General features: G+C 34.7%; 1 protein-coding gene across 3 annotated transcripts in view; it reads right to left on the bottom strand.

The window, feature by feature from the left end:
* FBXW7 (F-box and WD repeat domain containing 7) overlaps positions 1-26,604 on the bottom strand; it is a 230,830-nt gene that overhangs the window by 167,480 nt on the left and 36,746 nt on the right. The gene's annotated exons all lie outside the window — the stretch shown is intronic.

Below are 26,604 nucleotides of genomic sequence, written 5' to 3'. Positions count from 1 at the left end.
AATTCATTTAAAAAAAATGAAAAATAAATAAAAAAATAAAAATTTTTTCATTTTTAAAAAATGGTCTTTATTTGCATGCATGACAATCTACATAGAAAATGTAGACAAAGGTTACAAAAAAGCTCCTAGAACTAATAAAAGATTTTAACTCATGGAATATGGGGACCTGACCAGATACAGAATAAACATATTAGGTGAGAAGACTTCAAAGGTGGTAAGTATTCCATGGTACATCACAACAAGAAACATACCGATGTTGTTTGAACCACTTGGTTCAAGTGGCAACTTACAGATCTTTCTATTTGCAAAGGCACATTTTCTCCTTTGTAATAGTAAGTGATGTGTGGGATAATAATTTGGTATTATGTGTATACCCTGTTTCCAGCAGTCTTTCCTCCAAGGTTTTGGCATTCACTGATGGTTCTGGTCTAAAGTGTTTCACTGGAGTTTTCACTATGATAATATTCTAGTTCTAACATCGCTTCAAAATGTATTAACTTCTCTCTTCTCTAAATAAGGCTTCCCTTTTCCTTTATCCCTCTTATCACTCTGGACTTCTAAATTATTTTTTCAAATTAAGGTTTTATAATTAATTACAATAATTCTCTCACTAAGGCTTAGATAGTTCCAGATATGGCCAGTAGGAACTCCTTTGGAGCTGGGGTTTGGGGGTTCTGCTGATGTGATACAATAGCTTTTGAGCACTTTCTTATTTTCTGGCTGTTTTCTCTGCCCAAGAACTAGGATCTGCAATTTTTCACAGAAGCCTTGGATCCTTTCAGTAGGAACAATATTTAGAGACGATCTTATCAGTGCTGAGTGTAGTTATTGCTACTGCAATTGCTGATGCTTATAAGCCCTTCTACTAGAAGGAAGAGGGGACTATATATGTGTATAATCATAGATTCATATTGATATTTCCATTCAATTGATAGTAAAAGACTTTTTTAATATATTTTTTTAATTTATTTAAATTCAATTTAGTTAACATACAGTGTAGCGGTGGCTTCAGGAGTAGAACCAAGTGATTCATCTCTTACATATAACACCCAGGGCTAATCCCAAAAAGTGCCCTCCTTAATTCCCATTACCCATTTAACCCAGCCCCCCATCCACCCCCCCCTCCAGCAACCCTCAGTTTGTTCTCTGTATTTAAGAGTCTCTTATGGTTTGCCTTAGTGGCTGTATTTGTCTATATTCTCTTAATGTTAAATTTATGGTTCCTAATAATATTAATAGGTTAATTTAAATGTCTTGTCTGTATTTTGGAATGGTTTCAAGATTACCATAAATAATATAGTTCTAAGTAAATGAGATCAGACTATAGGATTCTTTTTATATATTAATAATATGTCTTGGACATTTTGCTATTTCATGACATTTAGATTTTAATTTTTTTGGTCAATCTATTAATATTCAAAATATGGATGATGTACTACAATTTATGTAGCCATTTCTCTACTAGTGGGCATTCAGATTGCTTCCAACATTTTGCTACTACAAATGATGCTATAATTAACACTTATATATATATATATGTAAAGATATATAAGCATATATAGATATATATGTAAAGATAAATATATATCTTTATGCATACTTTTATAAAATCATGCATATTCTTAGAATTATTATTCCTTATTCACAATTCATTTTTCTAAGCTTTGTTAATTTTACTTTTTTAATATGAAATTTATTGTCAAATAATTGGTTTCCATACAACACCCAGTGCTCATCCCAACAGGTACCCTCCTCAATGCCCATCACCCACTTTCCCCTCCCTCCCTGAGAAACTTAACAGAAGACCATGGGGGGGGGGGGGGGGGTTGGGGGGGGGAAGAAAAGTTAGAGAGGGAAAGAGCCAAACCATAAGAGACTCTTAAAAACTGAGAATAAATTTTGTTAATTTTAGAAGCTCTGTTATGTTTGTTAAAACTTTGCTACAAATTGCAAATATTTTCTACTAATCTGGCCCTCTTATAATATTTTTTCTTAGAGAAGTCTATTCCATTTTAATGGAGGCAAATCTGTTTTCCTTTTCAAATATATGGTTCTTTACATTTTGATATGTTAAAAAAATAACATTGTGCTTTGTGTGTCTATACACTCTCCTCATTTTTCATTTATTCGGACTCTTTCTGGACTCTTCCTGCATCATCACTATCAATGTTTTTAATTACTACAGTTTTTTTTTTAATGTTTATTTATTTCTGAGAGAGAGACAGAGTGCAAGCAGGGGAGGGGCAGAGAGGGAGGGAGACACCGAATCCGAAGCAGGCTCCAGGCTCTGAGCTGTCAGCACAGAGCCCGACGCGGGGCTGGAACTCATGAACCACGAGATCATGACCTGAGCCGAAGTCAGACACTTAACCAACTGAACCACCCAGACACCCCTTAATTACTACAGCTTTACAGTATAGCACGCAATACCATAAAACACTTGTCAGGTTTTTATTTTTAAAACTTCTACTGGATACTCTGATTCATATACTTCATATATTTGAGAATCAAGTTGTCAAGTTTCCCCCCATTTTTCAAACTGAAAAAATAAATTGTTGTTTTGATTGGAATTGCATTAGTTTTATGGATAAAATTTTCAAAAAGTCTACATCTTATAACAGTGGGTTTTTCATTTTGAAAAGTAGTAACGTCTCTTCATTTATTTGAACCTTGAATAAAATGTTATTTCCATCATACAAATCTTATCCCTTTCTTGTTAAATTTATTCCTACATATTTCATGTAGCTTTATGGGTTGTAACATGTACTCTACATAAATTTCCAAAATAAGTATGAAGTATTTTTTCTTAAAATGATGTCAAATACATAAAACAAAAAATCAAAATTCCCATTAAAGAAAAAATAAAAATCAGCAAACTTTGCCTTTAAAAGGTAAAGATAAAACAAGGATGTCCTCCTCTTTGTAGTTCAAATGCACCGTACCATTTATAGAATAAATATGGCAAAGAGCACCTTTTTTGTAATTACTTGGCTATACATATGGGGGGAGAGCAAATAAAAATACTGGCAACTTTGTAAAAGCACCACAGAAAAGGAAGTCAACTGCAATACAATATTACTCATGGCACGTTGTTCATTTAAAATAAATCCACTCAGGAACAGTCAACTAATTAAGCATCCAACTTCAGCTCTGGTCATGATATCACGGTTCATGAGTTTGAGTCCCACATCGGGCTCTGTGCTGACAGCTCGGAGCCTGGAGTCTGTTTTGGATTCTATGTCTCCCTCTCTCTCTGCCCCTACCCTGCTCATACTCTGTCTCTTTCTGTCTCTCAAAAATAAATAAAAACATCAAAAAAAATTTTTTTTAATGAATCCACTCACAACAGCTAATTCAATTATTAAATGCTCAGATGCAAAGTTCCTCGGGACACAAGATTCATACAAAGAAAAATACAAAGCCCAATTAAGTGGACAGAAAGAAAATGTAAACACAGTTTACAAAATTAAACAATAATGACAACAAAAATACCAAAAAGACTGAAACCAAGACCTAAGATCAAAATTCTAAAGATGTGGAGAAAAGAAGACAAAGTTGTCCTGATGATATACCTCACGACTAGGAAGCCTTTAAGTTTTAAACTACAAACCCACAGGGGGCGGCTGAGTGGCTGAGCGGTTGTGAACTCAAAGGTTCCAGATTAGAGCTCTGTGTTGAGCCCTGTGCAGGGAAGGCTCTGTGCTGACAGCTCAGAGCCTGGAGCCTGCTTTGGATTCTGTGTCTCCTTCTCTCTCTCTGCTTCTCCCCCAGTTGTGTACGCTCACTCACTCTCTCCAACTCTCTCAGAAATAATGAATGAATAAACTTTAAAAACATAAAAAACTACTAACCCATAAATAGGCCTTGTACCTGATAAGCAGATTCTGTCAAATTAATTTCCTAGGAAGGTATCCTAGACACCAAGAAAGTCAAGGGTAAAATACCTTAAAACAATACTTGTCACAACATTCCAGTTTAGTGTCCCTAGCAAAATGCCACCACAGGTAAAAGTAATAAACATATAACTCTCTCATCCCACCCACCCTATCCTCAGTTCCACCTAACATGTGACAATGCAGAGTACAAACTTTTAAAGAGCCTACATGAAAGACAAAATGCTTGTCTTACTTATGTTAAAAATTAACACACATTTGGAGTACTTGGGTGGCTCAGCTGGTTGAGCGTCTAGCTCTTGGTTTCAGCTGAGGTCATGATCTCACAGTTTATGAGTTCAAATCCCATGTCAGGCTCTGCGCTGACAGTGCAGAGCCTGCTTGGAATTCTGTCTCTTTTCTCTCTCTCTCTCTCTCTTTCTTTGCCCCTCCCTCTCTCTCTCTCTCCCTCTCAAAATAAATAAATAAAAACTTTTGAAAAACAACACACATTTTGCATTCAATCCTATATTATTTGTGAAGTCATCTTATTATATAATCTTCTAATTACCTAACAGTTAAATTGCTTAACGTTCTTTTTCTTTTTCAGGATTCAGAATAGCCATTTTTTAAAAATTTTTACCATTTAAGTATAGCTAAAATACAATGTCGTATTAGCTTCAATTGTACAACATAGCGATCCAACAATTCTACACATTATGTAGTGCTTATCACAATAAGTGTAGTTAGCTTAACGTTTCTACTCTCTAACTCTTTAAGTAAAATTGATGCTCGGACAAATGGTGTTTATCTTTATCCTACGGGTGCATGACTCTCCCTACACACAGGCCAGACCCTACTAAACCATACCACCAAACACTAGAGAAGTTTACATAAAAAGCAAGACCTTACAAAATCAAGAACAAGGCAATACAAACAAAATAGACTGTAATATATACCCTGATGGACAAATACTTTGGTTGAACAGTCAGGTATCTAAATTTCCTATTTAAATCGGGTATAAAAGACCACACAAATTTCTTTTAAAATTGAAGAAACTATTAACAGTAAAGGTGAGAAAAATCAAATGATACTAGGTCATAAGTACGTATTTTCTTTAATGTTAAGTTCACAATGACAGAAAATGTAAGTTCATAACGACTGAAATATATACATACATAGATGTGTTGTGTATATATGTATTTCTAATACTTTTAACAAAATTTGTCAAAATAATACCTTTTAAACTAGGAACTAATAAAAGTAATGTTTGGCCTTCCTTTAAATATAAGTATTAAATATGACCACAATGGATATTTTTGATAAGTAGTAAACAATTATATAGTTGTATTCATAATTGAAAGAATTGTAACAAAGATCTTTTAAACTTATCATTTAATTCATCTTTGGGGCACCTGTGTGGCTCAGTCGGTTAAAGCAACCAACTTCAGCTCGGGTCATGATCTCACGGTTTCTGAGTTCGAGCCCACATCAGGCTCTGTGCTGACAGTTCGGAGCCTGAAGCCTCCGAACTGGATTGTCTCCCTCTCTCTCTCTGCCCCTCCCCTGTTCACAATCTCTCTCTCAAAAATAAATAAACATTAAAAAAAATAATTCATCTTTAATGGTCATTTTACAAGAGTTTTGAAAGTCAAGACCCCTGTCTTCTATTTTGTCTTTAAGAATAATTTTTACAAATGAGTAAAATCTAGAAACATACATTTTCTCTGGTGCCAAACCTGATTCTAACAAACTATCTAGCACTAAGAAAAGAAATAACATATTCTAATGTACATAACCTTGGCATAAATGTATGTTTTTAAGAAAATTTATAGCATATTCCAAACTTTCCAATTGAATAACCCTATTAGGTGACTGGAAAGTTTTCTAAATGTAAATACTTGAAAATATGGCCAGAAAAATCAAAACTTGGCTGGACATTCCTATACTGAAAGAGTTCTGAGTCTCCACTCCTACACCTTCTATCTTCAATTACTTCCACATGGAAAATATTCAATTAACATTCATGTCTTGCCTACCTCTTTTTAAAAGGCACTGCATATAAGCATATATCACAGCAAATAACCCAAATTATGTAATCAAACTTGCAAGTATAAACAAATTATTTACAAAAGAGAAATTTGTATAGGCACTCGAAGCTTATCATCTCTTCCTTTAAGTCTTTTCCTTAAGGTAGACGAGATCTAGACTAAGACATATTATGTTATCAGTGGAAACTCCATAGACCCACAGTAGTCCATGACATATGATTTCAGAGCAAAGTTAGAAGGAAGATCATTTTTCTAATAAACACGGCTACATAAATAAATGTCATCTTAATATAGATGCCTTCCATAAGGCAGTATCACTAAGACCCATCCAAATAGGTTCACTTTTAATAAACTATTTACTAAGTCATGTGATAGTCATGTGATATCTTAAAAAGATCCACTTTACAATATGGCACACTCAACTACATATGATTTTGTTATGTATAATGTGTCACTTATACATCTGATTGAAATATTAAATAAACTTGTAATAAAAATTATATGCCAAGAAACTATGAAGAAAGTAGATATGAATTTAAATATTTTCAATTATTCTGGTGACTTCTATCCTTTTGTCTATTTTGCAAATTCTCGTTAATGTGGTTCTTTACCATTTAAAATGTATGTAACATGGGCCACCTGGGTGGCTCAGTCAGTTAAGCGTCCAACTTCAGCTCAGGTCACGATCTCATGTTTCATGGGTTCGAGTCCCATGTCGGGCTCTGTGCTGACAGCTCCGACCTGGAGCCTGCTTCAGATTCTGTGTCTCCCTTTCTCTCTGCCCCTCTCCTGCTCTGGTGCTCTCTCTCTCTCTCACACTCTCTCAAAATAAACATTAAAAAATTTTTTTTCATATGTGTAACAAACAAAATAACCAAGCAATTCTACATTTTGTAACTATTAACGATCATTACATGTCTTTTTAAAAATCTTTATATTAGCACCAGTTTTATTTATTACTCCAGCTCTAGGGCATGGTAGTACATATAGTAGTAACTCAATATTTACTGAATAAAATTATTTAACTTTTCTAAGTTTTGGTTTCTTCAAAGTAAAACAAGCATAGCAATACCTACATGTTACAATTGCTTACAATAAGATAATACATACACACAGAAGGTGCTTAAAAATTAAATAAGATAATATATACACACAGAAGGTGCAAAAATGTCAAGTTGATCCCTTGTTTCAGTAAAAACAAATAATTGTTGCTATTAGTTTAGTTCATACCTAAAAACAAAGCCAAATAATTTTCTCAAAGTTAATATGGGACCAAGATTAAACAAAAATTTTAGGGTAAAAAGAAAGGAGGCTTATCAACCAGAAACGAAGATTTACTATACATTCATAACGGTGAGATCTGCGGTATTAGGTCGAAGAGGCCAATGAACAAGAACACAGAGTCCAAATTCAAATCTGTGTGTATACAGAAATTTCATGCATGACAAAGGTAGTATTACAAGAAGTGAGAAAAAGGACTATTTAAATGAATGATTCAGGGACAATTAAACATCCACTAAAAAAGTAAGGTAAAAATATATCTCTACAACATCCCACTGTAGATCAAACTTTCTAGGTATTATGTTTTACCAACACCTGAAAAAATCGAAACTAAAACTTTCAAAAGACAATATAGGATAATCTCACAAGACATGAAGATTGAAAATGCTATTTTAAATAAGGCACAAAAGCCATAAAAGAAAAAGTTGATATATTCGTCATCAAAACTTTAAACTTCTGTATTAGAAGGGGTACAACAAAGTTAAAAGTCAAACGACTATATTCCAGGTTCTCATAGGACAACAACAGCCCCATGTAAATCCAATCTTTCCATACACCCTTCAAAATCGAAAATTAAAAAAAGCATCAACCCAGAGAGCAAATAAAACTACCCATAAGCCACACCATTGGCTTAACCAGCAGACTAATACACAGTCCATGTTAGATATAAGTTGAGGAAGGGGTAAAATTTTAGCAAAGCAAATTCTGAAGAATCAAGCACAGACTGCATGGCAAATAGAAGGAAACTGGAGCCTGGAGTAGGTGGAACACATAATTTCCAGAAAGCGAAAGTCTTACAGTAAATAGGAAAGTACTAAGAAATGGTGTCCCAGAGTAGATCAGATTCCTGGCTACCAATGAACAGATAGGGAGGGTTCAAAGTATGAAAGATCAGAGATGGCAGTCTCAGGAAGATGGGACACCCTTAGAGGCTTGGTGGTAAAAGGAAAGAAGAAAGCAAAAGGTGGAAATTAAGTGTTCTACAAAAACAAAAAAGAATCTCAAAAGTGTACAATAGGGACGCCTGGGTGGCGCAGTCGGTTAAGCGTCCCACTTCAGCCAGGTCACAATCTCGCGGTCCGTGAGTTCGAGCCCCGCGTCAGGCTCTGGGCTGATGGCTCAGAGCCTGGAGCCTGTTTCCGATTCTGTGTCTCCCTCTCTCTCTGCCCCTCCCCCATTCATGCTCTGTCTCTCTCTGTCCCAAAAATAAATAAACGTTGAAAAAAAAAAAAATTTAAAAAAGTGTACAATATACAAACCCCTTTCCCCTCACCCTCCCAGACCAAAAAAACAAACAAAAAAATAAATAAATAACCTATACATTAAAGAAATTGCACTTCACTATACCAACAAAAGGGAGAGCTCTTGAACAAGAAATATTATAAGCCAAGCAAATTTCTCACCCCTGTCTACATACAACTGGTAACGCTAAGCCAGGAAATGAATAGAAGTAGTAGACAACACTAATTAAAAAGCTACTATAAGAACATGGAAAGGGGCAGCTGTAGCTCAGTCAGCTGGGCGTATGACTTTGGCTCAGGTCATGATCTAACAGCTCGTGGGTTCCAGACCCACGTCAGGATCTGTGCTGTCAGCTCAGAGATCGGAGCCTGCTTCAGAATCTGTGTCTCCCTCTCTGCCCCTGCCCCGCTCACACTCAATCTCTCTCTCTCTTAAAAATAAACATTAAAAAGAAAGAATTTTTTAAGGGAAAAAAAAAATGGAAATTCCAATCCAAACACTTCAGCTAATGAAAATTCTCACCACAAAAAAATTCACAAAACTGTCAACTAATACTCCAAATTGAAGTAAATACAGTGTGTCTGCATGTGTGTGTCTGTGTGTGTGTAAGCAAAAATCAAAAACCCAAAATAGATATTGACAAAACACAGCAAGATATGAAATAATAATTGACCCTACTTGGGAGAATAAACAAAAAGAAAAAAAGAAGAAGGAAAAGTCAAATCATTTTTTAAATTATAAAAAGTAAGACTGAATTCAAATAAAAACATAAGGGAAAATAAGGAGCAAGGAGACAGACTAGAGAATAAAAATAAAGGAAAAACGATCAAATAAAAAACCACAGATCTGTGAAGAAGCTATAACATGCATAACTGATAACTATGAAGAATAAAAGCAAAATAAAAGAATATTTAAAATTATAATTTGAAAAGTATTTCCAAAAACAAAAACAAATGCATACATGTATGTTGTAGTAGGCAGGAAGAAATATGATATATGTGAATTCTGACAAAAATCTATATACTTGAAAAAACAATCTCAGAATAATAAACTCTAAAACATAGCCTAATAAAATTTTAATAGTAAATAAAAAAAAAAAAAAAAACCTTTGGGGGCTTCCAACAAAAATACTGTACTAAGCCTCTTACAAAAGAAGTAAGGTTGGCATCAGATTTCTCAACAGCAACATTCAAAGTGAGTCAACATTGTAGCACCTTTTTCAAGAAATCCAAGGAATCAAAGTGTAAACCAAGGATTTCATATCCAATCAGGTGTCCTTTTAACTATCAAGGCTATTAAACAAACACAGATTTAAACTTGCATGAACTCCGGAAATATATTAAGCATAGCCCATTATGAGCAATCTACAAAAGAATGAATTTCATCCCATCAAATAAAGACAGAGGAAACTTTGACAAAAGCTTTACTAAACAGAGACAACAGTGAATGTATTTAATTTTAGATATATTACTAAAACAAAGGTATGGACAAGGACAGAAGAATGGTACTTAAATATTATATTCTTTCACATATTATAATGGAATTTTTAATATGTAAAATAAAGGGAAATAAAAACTGAGAAGAATCAGCTCTCTGGTGTTAAACAGGTAACAAGTGAATGTCAAAGGATATTCATTTAATGCAGACAAAACAATATTCAGCAGTCTAAGTCCACTGCGAAAATTTAGCCATTAAAACAAAAATATCAACCTTCCTTAAGTAAGAAAATAATTCTCAAAAAGTAGAGAAACAGACCACTATGTGATAGAATAAAAAACAGCAGTAAATACAACACATCAATCAGAAAAACACCCATCATATCAAGATATGTAAACAAGCTTAAATCTCTTAGTAAAAAGAAAAAATTTCAAATTGCTTATTTGATTGAACAGAAAACAGTATTTATAAAAAAACAACAAAAAAGATAAAAATACTTAGGAATAAATGTAAATGTGTAAAACTTCTATAAAGAAAACTTTAAAACACTTCTGAAACATACAAAAGTAAATAAACAAATAGAAAGACCCCCTATTCTCTTGCAAAAGTACCTTATTATCATAAAGATGTTGATTTCCCCAAGCTAATGAGTAATAACATTACTCAAATAAAAATACCAGCAAATGTTTTCCTAGAATTCAATAAGCTAATGCTCAAATTCACTCATAAGGAATATGCATATCTAGTGTTTCTGTGTAAAAAAGAACATGAATAACATATACAAACATAAATGCATGCACACACATAAATAGGCTTATTTTTATAAAAAGAAACACAAGGATAAACCAGAAATTAATGAAATTGGTTACCTACAAAGTGAGTAAAAATGGAAAATAGTGATTGAGAAGGAAGACCTTTAAGAATGCTTTTTTATGTAGTTTTGACCTGTAGACATGGTAGTTTTACTATTCTCAAAACGGTAAATAAAATTAAATCAATAATGGGGCCCTAAAACTGAATATGAGCAAAAACAGATTATCAAGTGTTTATCAAGGTGACATAAAAACATAATTAATTAAAATAACTTACGAGCATAGTACTCTGACTACATACCTTCACTGGGATCTACTGTATGAACAAAAAACTGCATAGAAATCTTAAACCTTACATATTGGGTTTATAGTTGGCAGCAGTATTGGTATGGCAATTTCAATATTATGTTGTGTATATGTTGAAGGACAGAACCAATAAATAAATGTATATTGATGTTATTGTTAAGAGACATCCAAATATGTAACAGGAAGAGAGAAGAACCTTGCAGTAGTAGATTGGAATTACAAATATTACTGGTTTTTTTAGACCACTTGCTCTGTCCAGTGAAAAGAGTCCCTAAAGAACAGTGATACACAGTAATACAGAACATATCCAGTGCCCATGATGTAGTGATGGAACTACACCAAGAGGAATAAGGGTCCTTGGAGAAATAGCCATTTCCAGGTCCATAGTGGGAAAAGCATAAAAGTAAGAACAGAACATTCTGTTGTGCCAGAAAAATTAAGTGCTCTAAAAATGATGGGACCTATCACAGAGACACCAAAACCAGACTGAATGAGTTCCCACTGGCTAAATTTTAACAATTTGAACCTTCAAAAGAAATACAACAATAATGGATTTTAATTCACTGAATAAAAGAATCCATGAGCCCACAGTGATAATGAAAAAAAGGAGAGTAGAAATTCTTCCTCACAGAATACCAGCTAATAAATGTGGGAAAAAAAACAGAACTAAAAAAAAAATCATCATTTTGCAAATATCAATGTAATCAATGATTCAAGCAAATATCAACAATGAATGTTAAAATCATTGGGCGAAAGGTCCTTGATGTTTCCTCAGCCTCCATGCATGGATTAATTACCAAAGAGAAAAAGATATCTTTACAATGGAGAAATCTGGCAGCATTTGCTAAACCAACTAATCCAGTTTAACATCACAAATAATGGAACAAACTAATAATATAGAAGTTAACATAAGCAAACTTTATATATATATATACATATATATATAAAGTTTATAAATATATATATATATATATATATATACACACACACATATCTCAACATGGATAATCCTGATATGAACATTGAGTGAAAAAAAAGGAAGTTAAAAGGTGTTAAACAATATTTACATTTTAAACCTAAATCAATCCTATTAATTTTTTTATGCAAACGTGCATAAAAGTATAAAAAACAATGGATAACTTTAGACTACTAATTACCTCTTACAAGAAAGACAGAAGAATGAGATTAGCCATCCTCAACTAACTTTTTATTTAAAAAGTTTTGAGGGAGACCTGGGTAGCTCAGTCAGTTAAGCATCTGACTTCAGCTAAGGTCATGATCTCAAAGTTTGTGGGTTCGAGCCCCATGTCGGGCTCTGTGCTATCAGCTCAGAGCCTGGAGCCTGCTTCAGATTCTGTCTGTCTGTCTGTCTGTCTCTCTCTCTCTCTCTCTGCCCCTCCCCTGCTCACACTCTGTATCTCTCTCTCAAAAATAAACATTTAAAAAAAAATTTTTTTTAAGTAAATAAAAAGTTCTGAAACAATTCTAGCAAAATGTTAATATTTGTCAATTTTGGCCACTTGGATACATGAGCACTTTAAATTCCTTCTTGTATTTTTTATATCTTTAAATATCTTATAATTTAGAAATTTAAAATTATAAATGAATTGCTGCTATACAAATCTTGGTTCTATACAGCTATACAATACTTACTTCTGTAATTCATGGCCTTTAAAACTATGGTTTTGAAGACCTTTGATTTAGAAGCAGGCCCCCCCATGATTCTACTTTAATCTCTAATGTAAATTAATAGAAGCCAATCAGCACTCCCAAAAATGATCCTAATAAGCAAAATGTATTTCATTTACTTAAATAAAAGATAACTTGGAAGCTATGCCATCTGAGTGGCATTATACCTTCTCTAAAGTTTAATATCTTCTGTATCTCATATTAATCTTAATATATATCACCATTTGAAGAACTGAAAAGTTTGTCCATTCTAATAATTCATTTTTTCAATCATTCTGAACTACCTCTATAAAACCATCCTACTAAAATTATTATTTTTAAATAGCAACCAGTTAAGTCTATTCTTTTAAATCTACTATTGTAAAATTGATGCACAAAAACATTTTTCAAACTCAAAAATTTTAAGTGGTTTGATAAGTTAGTTCTTCATCACATTTCTTATAATGCTTCAATCTATTTGTAAAAACTTTCTATTTTCTGCTTAAGAGAAGGTCAATGGCTTTCACTTCACTACTCTAACATAATCATGAATTGAAATGAGAACTCTTAGCTCTTTGGACCGACAAAGCTACCAGTATGCCTAAGCCAATAAAGCGATTTGTTCATTAATGCTGCTAATAAAGCAACCTTTTGTTAGTCTATGAAACATCAGAAACCTCAGAGACTCTAACTTTGCAATTTTTCCCTGTTTTTGCCATATGAACTTAGAAGTTCTCTTATATGCCATTTACTTTAACAACTAAAACATAACCATCTAGAAATGTGACTCCCCACTCTAGCTAATTTCATAACATATTAGTTCTAGCTTCAGAAAACTTCCTAGATGAAACTACTTTTATTTAATTATTCTCTATTTTCCCATAGAGCCAATCTGTGTAGAAATCTGTGCCATTGTCTAATAAACACTTTAAGGAACAATCCCTGTAATATTCTCAAAATGAAAAATAAAAAGGTTCATTTACCCAATAAGCATTAATCGATCAACTACAGTAAGCGACACATGCAAAGATTAATATACAATTTCTGCCCTCAAGCAAATCAATTTAAGGAATAAGACAACCATCTAGAAAAATTACTGTATGGTAGCTTATAATAATATTAACTACTAAATGTAACAGCATGAAGGATATAATTGAGCTTAGACAAGATAAAAAGTCTTCAATGAGGAGGCTTTGAGGCAAAATAAAGGAAAATATATTTAGGTTTAGTGAATACCTTATATATAAAAACAGGAACATAAAACACCACAATACAGGCAAAAATTCTGAATTTATAAGGCTAGAATGTATCATGCATCTAAGAAATTAGTAAGAAACATTAGTTCTTGAAGCGCTTTTGAATTTGGACTTTTTTTTCCATGCAGTGGACAGACATTAAAGAGTCATAAGAAGGCGTAAATGATATTCAGATTTTTTTAATTTTTTTTTTTAACGTTTATTTATTTTTGAGACAGAGAGAGACAGAGCATGAACGGGGGAGGGGCAACAAGAGAGGGAGACACAGAATTGGAAGCAGGCTCCAGGCTCTGAACCATCAGCCCAGAGCCTGACGCAGGGCTCGAACTCACGGACCACGAGATCGTGACCTGAGCTGAAGTCGGATGCCCAACCAACTGAGCCACCCAGGAGCCCCCAGATTTTTTTTTTTTAAAGAAAGGTCACTCCTTAGGTACCCTGAATGCCCAAAAGCTTAATGTATTATGAAGTTATTGAAAACAGAAGCTGGAGAGCCTGTGTGGCTCAGTCAGTTAAGCATCCAACTCTTTATTTTTTTAGCGTTTATTTTTGAGAGAGAGGGAGAGAGAGCACGTGCACAAGCAAGGGAGGGGCAGAGAGAGAGTGAGACACAGAATCCAAAGCAGGCTCCAGGCTCTGAGCTGTCAGCACAGAGCCCGATGCAGGGCTCAAACTCACAAACCTGTGAGATCACGACCATGTCGGACACTGAACCAACTGAGCCACTCAGGTGCCCCTTAAAGCATCCAACTCTTGATTTTGGCTCAGGTCATGATCTCACAGTTCATGAGTTCAAGCCCCATGTCAGGCTCCACACTGTTAGTGTGAGCCCACTTTGGATTCCTTCCCCGCCCCTCACCCACTCACGCGCTCGCTCTCTCTCTCAAAACAAGTAAATACACTTAAATAAAAAGTATATGATATAGAAGCTTTTGGGCATTAGGTGCCTCAGGAATACATGAATACTAGATTTTCAAATGTGATTCATGCTTGGTACAATTATACACCTATTATGTGTTCCTAATTAACTTCAGCATTTTCTGCCTAATTGCTAATCTAAGAGATGTATCAATCAATAAATAAAATACTGGTTCCAGTAACAGGTATTTTAAACCCCTTCAAAGTATTAGAAAAACATCAGTTTTCATGGACTGTAAAGTCATATTGTTGATCAATTTTAAGAGTTTCAAATAAGGTCAAGAGACTGCATTTAAAATTTGCAGAATAAATCATGAAACTTACTTCACTATAATCCTTACTGTAAACACAGTACTATCTGCCTTGCACCCTTGCTTTCTTTCAAGCACTATCTCTTATGTCTACTACCCTCCTCTCACAGTAGCTACCTTGGGAACTCAATGTCTTTACATGACCTTGGGCCACAGTGAATTAACCCAATTGGACCCAGCCATACTAGAAAGTCTATTAATGCTTTGACTTGGGAGTCAAAAATTAATCAGAAGCTCTCCAGAGGCTGATGTTCTAAGATAAAGAAATTCAGGGGTGCCTGGCTGGCTCAGTTGGCAGAGCATACAAATTTCAATCTCAGGGTCAAGAGTTCAAGCCCTACTTTGGGCAGAGAGATTTCTTAAAAATGAATGAATGAATGAATGAATGAATGAATGAATGAATTTTTTTAATCCAGACTGGCTCTTTACACATTTCCCACTAATGAAAAGCACCAGTCTGCACTGAAAAACATGAAGAGGAAAAAAATTATTATATGGTTCTGTTTATTTTGGATATGTTTAAAATTTTCAACATGAAAAGGTTTTTTTAATCAAAGGTGTGAAGACAAATGAGTAGCACTGATGTTCTCACCACTGGCTTAATAAATAAAACCATAACAATCTAATTCTTTTCCTTTATGAACCATACCCTAATTTCACATACCCTTCCCCCACCAACCACTATGCTGAATCCCTCTTCACTTTTAGACATTCTCCAAATATCAATCTAAAGGTCACTTCCTTGGGGGAAAGTCTCTCTCTCCTGACTCGAAACACTCACGAGATTAAGTGCCCCGGTTATGTGCTTTCATGTCTTTTATCATAATTGTGATTTGATTATTTCATATCAATCTCTCAAGTAGACTTATAGCTTCCATGAATTCAAGGAAATCCCTGTTCGGTCATTAGCTGACAACTAAGCTGAGTGGAGACTTCATGACCTCACGTGACAAAGAACTCAGATTTTACAAATTAGTTGAGAAAAATTACCTAATAACAACAAAAACAAATCTTGGGAAGGGAAAGAATCTGTGCTATGTAATTTAAATTGTTCATATTGTGTAATTTAAAATGTCCAGTTTCTAACAAAAAATTACAAGATTTACAAAGAAATATGAAAGTATAGCTCATACACGGGGAAAAAAAAGCAGTCAGTAAAAACCATCTCTGAGGAAGCCCAGACAGTGGACTTACTAGCGGACAAACTTCAAATCTGCTATTTTCAATATGTTCAAAAAATGAAAAGAACCATGCCAAAGATACTGGTATATCACCAAATAGAGAAGATCAATAAAGAATTTTTTTTTAAAGAACAAAACAGAAATTCTAAAACTGAAAGACACATTAGCTGAAAAGTAAAAATGAGGTTCCGTAGCAGAATTGAGTAGGTAGAAGACATAATGAGCAAATTTGAAGAGCCATCATCTGAGATTAACCAGTCTGTAGAATAGAAAGAAAAAAAGGAAAATGAACAGTCTCAGAGGTTCTCTGAGACACTGATGTCTTTTCACATCAACCTGAAGTGATGTAATAGCTATAAAACATTCCATCCAAAAGCAGCAGAATACACATTCTTCTCAAATGCTGATGAAACATTCTCCCAGAAAGAACAGATATTAGGCCACAAAACAACCCTCAGAAAATTCAAAGAGACCAATATCATACAAAGTATCTTTTCCAATCACAAAAAATGAAGATAAGAATCAACAGCTACAACACATGCTACAATACGAATGAACCTTGAAACCATTATGCCATCTAACATAAGCCAGTCACAAAAGGACAAATACTATATGATTTCCTCTTATATGTGGTACCCTGAATAGTCACATTCATGGAAACAGAGAGTAAAACAGAGGTTAGGTTATCAGGGACTGTGGAGAGGCAGAGAAGGAGAGTTATTGTTTAATGGACACTATGAACGTACTTAATTCCACTGAATTGTACACTTTAAAAGGGTGAAAATAGCAAATTATGTATTATGTGCATTTTATGATGATTAAAAAAAACTCAGAGAAAAAGGTATTATTTTTATTAGGTTCCCTAGAACCCAAAAAGTAATACAAATATCTAACATTTACTAAGTGTCAGGCATTGCACACACTACCTCATAAAAATTCCACAATGCTGCCAAGTACTATTATCATCTCTGTTTTAATGACGAGGAAACTGAGGCACAGAACAGTTAAGTCACTTGGTCAAAATCATGCAGCCAGGAAACTGAAACCAGGACTCAAATTCTGGTAATCTGACTCTTCAGAGCCCACACTCCTAACTGTGTAATATGCTATATCCCAAAAAGCAGCACGAGGTAAACAACAATCATAGCAATCATAGCAGAAATTTAGCTACTCTGTTAAACTACTGAAGTATTTTGAAATACAAAATAAAAAATCAAAACACAATCCCTCCCCTTCAGTACTTTTAACGTGTATTTGCACCAAAAATAACATGTTTAATGGTGTAACTATTCGCAAAACATTTTTATCAATCTTTATTTTTCACTAGTTCATACCTTCATAAGGCAATGAAGCAAATCAAAATTTAAATATATACCTACAGTATAAAATTTAAGAAAAAAACAAGACCATCATCCCTTATAAACATAAACTAATAGGCAAGGGAGAAAGCACACTAGAGAAAAGAAGAGGTATGTAGAATAATCTTTGTAAATAGGAAAGGGGTCTTTTACTCACATGCTTCCAAGTAAGAAACAGACAACATAATAAAGCTCAAGAGTATTTGGGAATCAAGTGACAGGACTTTTGGACATGGTTCCAGATCTCAGTACACAATATTATTGCTTTTTTTTAATCAGTTGCCCATAAAATGAGAAAGAATTATCACCTATCAAGAATCTGCTCACATTCATAACTTTTTTTTAACATACTGATCCAACAATCGAAGTATGGAATAATAGCTCTTCAATTTTTATGAAATCTGTAATTAAAGAGAAGAAAACGACACTAATACAATCATTCAATAAATTTATTATGCCAGGCACTAAGACAATAAGAGTAAATATACCCTGCCCTCTGAAAACTTAAGTCTAATGGAGAGATTGATATGAAGTAATCAAACAAATAAATCATAATTAGGATAAAAGACATGAAATCACATAACAGGGACACTTAAGCTATGGAGTGTTTCGAGTCAGGAGAGACTTTCCCCTAAGAAACTGAACTTTAGAATTGATATTTGGAATGTTTTTTTTTTTTTTTCTATTTTTTTTTAATATATGAAATTTATTGTCAAATTGGTTTCCATACAACACCCAGTGCTCATCCCAAAGATGCCCTCTTCAATACCCATCACCTACCCTCCCCTCCCTCCCACCCCCCATCAACCTTCAGTTTGTTCTCAGTTTTTAAGAGTCTCTTATACTTTGGCTCTTTCCCACTCTAACCTCTTTTAAAAGTGAAGAGAAATCTAGGATGATAGTTGGTGGCGGGAAGGGACATGGAATCAGGGTTTGGTTCACAAGGGAAAAGAATTATATTGGTTAAGATTTTATTTATTAAGCCAGTTGTAAGAATAGGTGTTGTTGACATGTCTTTATAACTTTCAGATTTCCAAAACAAAACAATCTGTTCATGTGGAAAATTTGAGACATATACAAAATAGTATAATAAATTCCTATGTATCCATAACCCAAATTCTGTAACCATCGACACCCTGCCATTCTTGTTTTATCTATACCCTCCACTCTCTGACACCTAGCTTAATTTTTTTTTAGGTAAAATTTACATAGGCTGAAATATACACTTACCTATACAACTCTGACAAATAGATAAATGTGTATAACCTACACCTCTATTAGATGCCGAACATTTTCATCCTTTCAGGAAATCTTTATGCCCCTTCCCTGTTGAGCACCACTACTCTCCCCACAACCAAATGATCAAACCACTGTTCAATATTTTAAATTGTTTTCACCGCAGATCAGCTTTGCCTAATCTGAGAACTTAATATAAATGGAATTGTACTGTATTGTGTCCAGCACCTGAGAGTTTTTTTTAGATTCCTCCATGTCATTTTGCATATGTTCTTTCCTCTTTATTACCAAGTAGTATTCTACTGTAGCAATTAATATACCAAAACTTTTCAGTCCATTATCCATCCTATCAATTGACATTTGGGTTGTTCCCAGTGATTAGCCGTTATAAATAAATCTACCAAAAAAATTCTTGAATAAGGCCTTTTGTAACCATAGGTTTTCATTTCTCTTGGGAAAATACCCAAGAGAACTACTGAATCCAAAGACAGGTATATACTTAAATTTATATAAAAATGACAAATGGTGTTCCAAAGTAGTTCTACAAGTATATACTCACACCAGCAATTTATGGGAGTTCTGGCTGTCTTACTGGAAAATTTGATATTACAGTCTTTTTTTTTAAATTTTAGTCCTTATAGTTAATTTTAGTAGTTATCTCCTAGTTTCAATTTGCATTTTCCTAATAACTAATGCTTAGAACTTTGATACATATTAAAAATTGGGGATTTTTATTTATTTTTTTTTTAATGTTTATTTTTGAGAGAGGGACAGAACATGAGCGGGGAACGGACAGAAAGAGAGGGAGAGACAGAATCTGATGTAGGCTCCAGTCTCTGAGCTGTCAGCACAGAGCCCAATGCAGGGCATGAACCTATGAACCATGAGATTATGACCTGAGCCAAAGTCAGACACTCAACCAACTGAGCCACCCACATGCCCCAAAATTGGAGTGTTTTTTTAAGGTGAGGAGTACTGACATACTGAAAGTAACAAGAACAAAGACTCTGAAGGAAATGATAAAGCATATTTGTACCAAGAAGCCAAGGAATAAAAATGAAAGTGCATGAGATAAGGCTATGTAGGTAGACTAGGGTTAAATCACATGGATGGAGATTATCCTAAATTCAGATTTAGTCTCATTTTGCTTAGGTGCCTCTGAGACAACTAAGCAGAGTTATTAAATAGGACTGGAACTTAGCTAGATAAGTAAGGGCTTATGGAGAGAAGTAATTCCCTCCATTAGTGGAAATCAAAGTGGTGAGACTGCCTGGTGAGAAAAAACAAAGAGGCAAGAGAAAGCATCCTAGGACCAAGACTCAAGAAATTACAATTTAAATGACCAAAAAGATGGCACAAAAACAGGCACTCAGATCAATGGAACAGAATACAGAACCCAGAAATGGACCCACACACGTAAGGCAAACTAATCTTTGACAAAGCAGGAAAGAATATCCAAGGAATAAAGACAGTCTCTTCAGCAAATGGTGTTGGGAAAACTGGACAGCAACATGCAGAAAAATGAACCTGGACCACTTTCTTACACCATAACCAAAAATAAACTCAAAATGGATGAAAGACCTCAATGTAAGACAGGAAGCCATCAAAATCCTCGAGGAGAAAGCAGGCAAAAACTCTCTGACTTTGGCCACAGCAACTTCTTACTCAACACATCTCCAGCAGTAAGGGAAACAAAAGCAAAAATGAACTATTGGGACCTCAACAAAATAAAAAGCTTCTGCACAGCAAAGGAAACAATAGCAAAACTAAAAGGCAACTGACAGAATGGGAGAAGATATTTGCAAATGACATACCAGATAAAGGGTTAGTATCGATAATCTATAAAGAATGTTATCAAACTCAACACCCAAAAAACAAATAATCCAGGGGAGAAAATGGGCAAAAGACATGAATAGACACTACTCCAAAGAAGACATCCAGATGGCCAACCAACACATGAAAAAATGTTCAACATCACTCATCATCAGGGAAATACAAATCAAAACCACAATGAGATACCACCTCATACCTGTCAAAATGGCTAACTAACAACTCAGGGAACAACAGATGTTGGCGAGGATGTGGAGAGAGAGATCTCTTTTGCACTGCTGGTGGGAATGCAAACTGGTGCAGCCACTCTGGAAACCAGTATGGAAGTTCCTCAAAAAAACTAAAAATAGAATTATCCTATGACCCAGCAATTGCACTATGGGATATCTATCCAAGGGATAAGGTGTGCTGTTTCGAAGAGGTACATGCACCCCAATGTTTATAGCAGCTCTATCAACAATAGCCAAAGTATGGAAACAGCCCAAATGTCCATCGATGGATGAATGGATAAAGAAGATGTGGTATATATATATACAATGGAGTATTATTCAGCAATCCAAAGAATGAAATCTTGCCATTTGCAACTACGTGGATGAAACTAGAGGATATTATGCTAAACAAAATTAGAGAAAGACAAATATCGTATGACTTCACTTTTATGAGGAATTTAAGATACAAAACAGATGAACATAAGAGAAGGGAAGCAAAATAATATAAAAACAGGGAGAGGGACAAAACATAAGAGATTCTTAAATATACAGAACAAACAGAGGGTTGCTGGAGGGACTGTGGGAGGGGGATGAGTTAAATGGGTAAGGGGCATTAAGGGATCTACTCTTGAAATCATTGTTGTAATATATGCTAACTTGGATGTAAATTAAAAAATTAATTAAAAATAAATGACCAAAAAGAGGTCTGAAGAATAATATACCAAAGGGTGTGGAGAAGTTTTCAACAATGCTAAAAGCTTCTAGGAGGTTGTTATGTTGAACTGTGTTCCCCCCAAATTCCTATGTTGATGCTCTGCCCTCCAGCACACCTCAGAACATGACTGTATTTGGGAATAGGGCCTTTAAAGAGGTGATTATGTTATCACCTAGGCCTTAATCCAATCTGACTGGTGCCCTTATAAGGAAACGTGAACACAGACACCAGGGCTGTGCATTCACAGAGGAAAGACCATCAACACAGCAAGAACATGGTCATTTGCAAACCAAGGCAGAGAGGCCTCAGAAGAAACCAAACCTGCAGACGCCTTGACCTTAAACTTCTAGCCAGTAGAATTGTGAGAAAATGCGTTTTTGCTGCTTAAGCCATCCAGTCTGTGGTATTTCATTATGACAGCCTTAGCCTTCTAATACAGAGGTCAAATAAGAACAAGTCTAAAAACATCCACTTAATTTATTAAAACAGAGGTCACTGCTATCATTAGCAAATACTGTTTGGTGGAGTGAATAAATTGAGATGAGACAAAGGTGAGAAATGGAAACAAACATAAATAATGATTTCAAGCATTTGGCTAGGAAAGAGAACAAAAGATTAGTAATGTAGTGCTCATAAAGCCTTATTGTTTCATTTTGTTTTTTTAAATAGTAAGGAGAAGAACTCAGTGTAAAGAAAGAAAACTGAATATACAAAACAAGAAATAATCAACAGTGTAAGGTACCCCAAAGGGACAGAAGGCAAGAGAGTCCTAGATAAAAAACAGTACTGCCTCTATTTTAACATTAAGGAAGAAGAAAAAAATAGTAAAACAGTGGGCAACTAATGGCAACCACCTAGTACTCCTATTTCACTGAAAAATAATAGGAAATGCCTTCTCTAGAAAGAGGTCTGTTGGAGGTCTGAGAAGAATGGGTAACTAAAGCAGTTATGGTGGAGATGAGGAAACCAGCTGACAAGAGGAAGGTAATAGATTTTCAAGTAGTAATAGGGTCCACTTGATGATCATGAATCTATAATGAAAAAAAGTATGTTCTTTCAAGTAATTTTCTACTGCAGCATTTAGGTGGTACAGAAATGGAGGAAGCAGATCATGGGGTTAATTCAGAACTGGGATTTTGTCAGACAGTTGGGACCAATATATCCAGTAAGAGGGATCTAGGATATGGACAAGCAGTAGACAACAGATTCTCAGTTAACAAGAGATAGAGAAAAGATAGAAAAATAGAGAAGGCTGATAACTGGAAGAATGAGAAGCCAAAAGATTAGAAGTAGAAATGAGTTGGTAGAACAGTGGCAATGGCTAATCAACAGTTATATAATCAAACAACCCTCAAGGATATAAGGTACTTTTTAATGATTTATTAGGCAGAACAGTTATTAATAATTCCCACGGGAGTAATACAACAGACTGGAGAACAAAGTCACTGGATTTGAAAAGGTCAGGGAAATGAGACTCAGGATGTTGGTGCATCATCCATATGGATGCTGAAATCATCCAAGATCATTGTAGGACCTAAAATTTACAAGATTATGAGCAATGTGCCACCACCTTGCAAGAATAATAATGTACGAAGACGGCAGTAGATAACAGCTAAAAGGAAGCTAGAACAGAAAGTGACACTGTTCTAAATACTGTTCTAAATGTATGAATTTAATGCTCACAAATAATCTGTAAGGTAAGAAATGATACTGCCACTGCTAATGTAGAAACAAACTCAGAGAAGTTTTAAAAGAGTTAACCAAGTTTGCTCTCTTAAACCACTATGCTATAGGATACTGTAAGACATCAAAAACCAGCATGAGTGGGGTGCAGGGCACAAAGAACCCCCAAATAGAGTAAAATTTTCAATTAAGGAAATTTATATAGTATAGACTATACTTCCAGTCCCAACAATATATCAGATTAGATCACCTGTAAAGCCTTCCCACAGAAATTTCATTCAGAAAGGATAAATCAAAATCATTTTTTAAATAAACTTTTTAGCTACCATGAAAGAAAAACCTTAAAGTGCCAGTAACACAGAAAAAAAAACTAGTTAAGATTGCCAGTTGACAATGCTTCTGCCCTAGGATGGGTTACTAGTCTTAAGCTATTCCCTTGGCCTTTAACTTATATGTAGGGACTAAATATGACCCTTTTGGACCTTGGTGAGAGACTTTAGAACAGAGATCCCTCTTCCTCCTCCACATGGTAACACACACATGAAGCCAAAACCCAGGAAGGGCTGTAATTTTAGTAAAGGGGTACTAAACAGCCCAATAAGACAAGAAAATTAAGGAGGCTGAGGCTTGGGAAAAGCAATCACTAATCCCTGATTATATGACGAACTACAGAGGGTATCCAAGACAATCTATCATTAGAATCAGAGTTCAGCAAGGGTGCCGGATACAAAAACAATGTACAAAGAAGCAATCTGTTTCCCAAACTGATTAATGGTGGTTACAAAATGTATTTGTATAAAAATTCTCATTCATCATAATAAAAAAAAACCATAAAGAACCTAAGGAATGTCTGGGTGGCTCAGTCGGTTAAGCATCCGACTTCAGCTCAAGGTCATGATCTCACGGTTCGGTTCACAGGTTCAAGCCCCATGTCGGCTCAGTGCTGACAGCTCAGAGCCTGGAACCTGCATGGGATTCTGTGTCTCCTTCCATCTCTGACCTTCCCCTGCTCGTGCTCGGTCTCTCTCTGTCTCTCAAAAATAAATAAACTTTAAAAAAAAAAGGAGAGAACCTAAGGATAAATCTAATAAAAGACATGTGAAAACAATGTAACTATACTGAAAAACATTAAAGAACACTTAAACAGAAATATATCTCACAGTCATCCAATAAGATATCAATTATGCCCAAGGTAGCTTGTAAATTCAATGAAATTCCAATCACAATCCCAACATGATTTAGGGTTTGTTTTTTGTTGGATTTTCTTTGAGGTGGGGATAAAATTTGACAAGCTAACCTAAAATTCATTCAGGGATTTACCTCATCAAGCTTCAAAAGACGTATCAAAACTATTATAATCAATACAGTATGATAATGACAAGAAATCAGGCAAATCAAGTAAGACTATGGTACAGAATAGACTAACAATAAACCCATGTAGCAAATCTGTAAATTTTAAACTTTTGGCCAAAGTTAAAAACAACCCACAGACAAAACAAGTATTGATGAGGTTGTACAGAAAAAGGAACCCTCTTTAGGAATGCAAACTGGTGCAGCCACTGTGGAAAACAGTATGGAGGTTCCTCAAAAAGTTAAAAATAGAAATGCCCTATGATCCAGTAATTGCACTACCGGGTATTTACCAAAAAAATACAAAAACACTAATTCAAAGGGATATATGCACCCCCATGTTTATAGCAGCATTATTTACAATAAACAAAGTATAGAAGCAGTCCAAGTGTCCATAAAAAAAGAATGAAATCTTACCATTTACAACAACATGGATGGAGCTAGAGAGTATAGTACTAAGTGAAATAACTCAGAGAAAAACAAGTATGTTCTAATTTCACTCTTAGGTGGAATTTAAAGGGAAAAAAAAAAAAAACAAGCAAAAGGGGAAAGAGACAAGCCAAGAAACTCTTAACTACTGAGAACAAATTGATGGTTACCAGAGGGGAGGGGGGTCAGGGGATAAATGAAATAGGAGATGGAAATTAAGGAGGGCACCTGTCACGATGACCACCAGGTACTGTATGGAATTGTTGAACTGCTATATTGTCCACCTGAAACTAATATGACACTGTATGTTAACTGTACTGAAATTAAAATTAAAAAATAAAAAAATAAATTAAAATTTCAAAAACCCACAGATAGAAAAGATATCTGCAATGCTAATACCAAAAACATTAATATCCAGATTATAAAAAGAATTGCCACAAATCAATATTAAAGCCAATATTTGACAGAAAAAGAAAATTACCAAAGAACACAAAGATTCCCAAAATACAAGACCAGAATGAACAAGACTCTTGTAAAGATGCTCAACTTTACTAGAAATCAGAGAAATGAGAAGAGTTTCTTATGTTTCAGGGAGGCAAAAAGTAGTGGCTAGATAAAACAAAATCTTCACAAAAATGGGAGGAAACATGCTGGTGGGCACACAGTAGTACCTCTGCTTTGGACTGGACTTAGCAATACCTGGTAAGAGGAAATAGCACCTGTACCTTATGATCCAGCAATTCTACTCTTGTGTGCCCAACCTAGATAAAGTTACACATTGACTGGGCACTTATGTACAAGACTGTTCATTACAATATTATATGCCGAAGGTAGGAATTCATTTTCTCTTAGTGTAACACTAAGTTTTATTCAACGTAGAATACCAAACAGCAGTTAAAAAGAATAAACTAAACCTACATGTGTCAATGTGAATACATCTAGAAAACAATCACATCATCTTCTATGTAAATGTTTTATATGTACAAAAGAATAGAGGCATGATGCACAACAACTTCAGGATAATGAGCATCTCTGAAGGAGGGAGGAAAGGATGGGGGCAGTAAAATTTTAAAAGAAGAGAAAAAGCAAAGGAGGCAAAAGGTAACCTCTATTTGACCTTGAGGCTGGGTACACAGGTGTACTACATTACTTTCTGTAAGTTTTTGTGTTTGAATTCTTTCATAATTTATACAAATTTCTAGAAGAAACTGAAAACACTAAGCTTACTGATTATGAACAGCAATTCTAGAGGGTACAATGGAAGTAACTAGAAAGGAAGGGGAAAACAGAAGTCTTTGTCAAAGTAAAAAATTACAAAACATTATGAAGATGGTAATTCAGAAGACAGTGCACCTGCTGATAAAAACAGGGATGAGAAGCAAGTGTCTGACTCCTTGAGAAAGACAGAATTTGGGTCTCCTGGCTAGACTATTTTGTCTCAGTAGGACCAAATAAAGTA

Source organism: Leopardus geoffroyi, chromosome B1 (genome assembly GCF_018350155.1).
Source record: "Leopardus geoffroyi isolate Oge1 chromosome B1, O.geoffroyi_Oge1_pat1.0, whole genome shotgun sequence".
Classification (NCBI taxonomy): domain Eukaryota; kingdom Metazoa; phylum Chordata; class Mammalia; order Carnivora; family Felidae; genus Leopardus; species Leopardus geoffroyi.
This window is presented reverse-complemented; position numbering and strand designations above follow the sequence as displayed.